Genomic DNA, 3,742 nt, shown 5'->3' with positions numbered 1-3,742 from the left:
CAATCATAATAAGCCAATAAAAAAATTCACCAAAAATGCACTGGACTTACCCTTTAACGACAGTACGAGCCACTGAGCCAGGTCGGTTTAAGTCCATATTTTGACGATACTTAACAGAAGTAGGAGTGGCTAGTCATTGGAACTTAGTTTTTCATGGATTCCTAAGCTCTTATAAAACCTAAGAGATGCTCTAAATAAAAAAAACTAAACCCTAAACCAACCTTGGGAACTCTAACATAACTAGAGACTCCTAATATGAGTAAGGGTGCTCTAAAAAACTGCCACCCTAATCCCTAAACCCTAAAACAATAGTTAACGAGGAAACTCCTAACAAAACTAGGGGACATGGCTAACTTGGGGACTCCTAAGCTAATTTAAAAAGTAAAAAATGAACTTTTTAAAAGTAAAAAAATGAAAAAGTAGCACTATTTGCCATAGATTCATCCAATGATCTGTGGATTCGAAGCAGTGCCCTATGTCCAGGTCATGCCCCACTTCTTCCTGACTATGCCACCACTATCCCGCTGCTTGGTCAATGCTAATTGTCATACCTATTTATACTTGATTCCTATAATATAAAACTGTGCATTATAATGTAAGAAGCTGATTCTAACTGGGTCTAGAACCTTCCATAGACTATTATAATTATATATTATATGTGACCATAATTGACAAAAGGGCCCTTATGGCGGATTTTAAAATTGATCGTTATAATGGAAAATATCAACCTGTGAGTGCTTTGTTAGACAATCATTGTTTCTAAAAGTTTCATGGTAACTTTTTGCATCCTGTGAAGTAATTTTATGATAAATGGGGCTCAGGAAGTTGGATTTCTTAGGCTAGAAAGACAAATTTCCCTACCCGCCATAAGGTACCTTTTGTCAATTATGGTCACATATGTATTTGAGTGTATTCTAGAACAGTCATGTATGTACTGTATTCTTGTATGTTACAAAACCTTCTGGACATTTATGATATCTATATAAGTGTGTTGTTGTGGTTATGAGTTAGTTAGTTTTAGTTCAGTTTTTTGTTCAGTTTAGTTTTGATTAAGAATAATTTTGGAGATAAAGTTTGGTTACTTCAGGCGGTTAGGAGCGTCTGTTACATATAAGGGTTCAGCCCGTCACTACATTAAAACTCTGTTTACTTGTTGTTTATGGAATGGCTCATACTGTCGCTAATGGCTAGCCTGAGCCCATGTGCCACCATTGCTGTGTGTGCAAGTGGAGCATAGCTTGATTGAGCCACACTTTTATATTGCTGCAGCATGCAAACTTCATTAAAAGTTCTTTTCTGTCTCAAAAGTCAAAGCATTTCCAAGAGAGAGGATAACTTTTTTTGGTAGGCCAATGTTAATTATAAGAGTCTCCAGTACTTAACAAGAAAGCAGTACCAGCTCAAATATGGAATCCAAGCAAACACACAGACAGGACGACCAGTTTACCCTCACTTCCACACTTACACATGGCTCGGGTAATGAATGAAAGGCACCACATTTAACAAGTGCACTATAGCTCATGCCCTTGCCACAATCAGTGTAACATAACAAAAAATGAAACATTAATAATTATTGTTCTTCAAAATTATAGACAGAATGCTGCTAACTTGCTGTTACTGTTGGCTTGCTCAGCCTTGCATTGCTTGCTGCAGCAATTGAAGCTGTGGCTTGAATAAAAAGTGTGGCTCAATTCAAGCACCGCCTATTACATAGTAATGCCGGCATGCCAGTTATACCAATTGGTAGTTTTGATTAGAAAAGCTTCAGTTTTCTAGAGTTTTCAAGACTTATACGCAGTTTATGACACAATAGTTAGGCTCTATTTGTTGTATACAAACTTGTTTGTAACAGTTTAAAGCTCTTCCTGGAGAACAGCACCTTGTGTAAACTGACGCAGTAAGTGGTGTGAGTCTGTGAAAACTACCATATCTCAGGAATTAAGAATTTAAGATAAATTTTTTACATTTAAAATCAACAAAAACTTTCAATCATTATTTGATGTGTTCTATTGCATTATTACATTTGTCATGAGAGAGCTGCCTATGAATCAGACTAGTGAGACTATAATTATTTATCAACATTGTTGGCTCATGCTGCCTCTGAGAAAAAGGATAAAGAAGCAAACTGATAAAAATTAACTTTTAAAAAGTGTTTTAGTTGGCAGTGGGGCTCTGCAGAACCTGAGCAAATAGCAGCAAGGGATTGAAAACAGAGCAGAAGACACCATTCTTGCGAACACACACACACTGAAACAACAATTGCAGTACCCTTGCCTAAGGCATGGGTGCAGAGGGCAATGAATGACAGACACCACACTTAACTGCATAGTTCTCGCCCATGCTAATCACTGGCGATTCCAATAACAAAATGTATAACATTAATGGTGAACTAAGCTAACAAAACATGTACATGTACATTTACCATGTAGTGCAAAATTTTTGAGGGCTGTAAATTTCGCGAATTTGCCTAAAAATCTACTTTGCGGATTTAATTTTTGTGAATTTATACTGTCTGCCATCTTGTGCCCTAATAATTTTGATTTTTCACAGAAGTAATTTTTGTGATTCTTCAAAAAATTGTGAAATTTACAGCCCTTGAAAATATTGCGCTATACGGTATTTATGTTTTAGAACTGGGAGTGTCTTAAACAAGGAGCAATACCTAATGATGGACTGTGGATTAAGGAGAGATGGGGTCATGCCAGTACTATTATCAATGGTGTCTCTACCTCACCTACACTAGTAGTGATTGGTGGAGTGGATTATTGGAATCAACCAGTGAATGATTGTTTGTTCTTAAACACAAACCAGTACATTTTGATGAAGGTAGTAATGCATTACACTGACATTATATCGTAGTGTACCATAGGGTGGGTAGAATGTTCAATTGGTTAAAATTTTTCAAATTAAACAAAATAGAGATTTTATTTGTATAGATCCTAGTATCCACACATGTACAATAATTAGTCGCCTTTTTATGAGTAGATTTTATGTCCTGTATACAAAAGTACATGTATAAGAACAGTTTTTATGAAGTCTTTTGTCCAGTTGATTGAGTTCAGCACAACAGCATCTTTTGATAATTATGCTTGTCAGCCATTGGACCATTGTTGCCCTCGCCCATGCCGTAGGCGTATAGGCGAGGATATTGCGCTCGTCGTGTCAATGTGTGTGTGTGTTCGCAAGATGGCGTCTTTTTTTCTGTTTTCAAATCCTTGCTGCTCTTTGCTCAGGAACTAAAATAATTGCTAAAATTAGTTTTCCTTCAGTTTACTTCTTCATTCATCTTCTCCTAGGCAGCATGAGCCAGTAATGTTGCTAAACGTAGTCAGGATTCCAGGTAACTCTCTCATAATGAAGGTAATAATGCAATATAACACATCAAACGATAGATTGAAAGTTTTTATTGATTTTAAATTTGTGAAATTTGTGTTAAATTCTTCATTCCTGAGATATGGTAGCTCAAACATCGCTTACTGCGACTGTTTACACGAGGTCCTCTTCTCTAGGAAGATCTGTCAGAGTCTTTTAAACTGTAGATTCTTACTATAAAGTTTGTATACAACAAATAGAGCCTAATTACTGTGTCATAAACTGTGTATAAATGTAGAAAACTGAAGCTTTTTTACCAGTAACTGTCCATTGTGTAACTATGAAGTAGGCGGTGCTTAATTTGAGCCACACCTTCAATTGCTACAGCAAAGCAATGTAAGGCTGAGCAAGCTAACATGTACAGTAACAG

Source organism: Amphimedon queenslandica, unplaced genomic scaffold, assembly GCF_000090795.2.
Source record: "Amphimedon queenslandica unplaced genomic scaffold, v1.1 AMPQUscaffold_12185, whole genome shotgun sequence".
NCBI lineage: Eukaryota > Metazoa > Porifera > Demospongiae > Haplosclerida > Niphatidae > Amphimedon > Amphimedon queenslandica.
The sequence above is the reverse complement of the archived record's forward strand: the minus strand, read 5'-3'. Positions refer to the sequence as shown.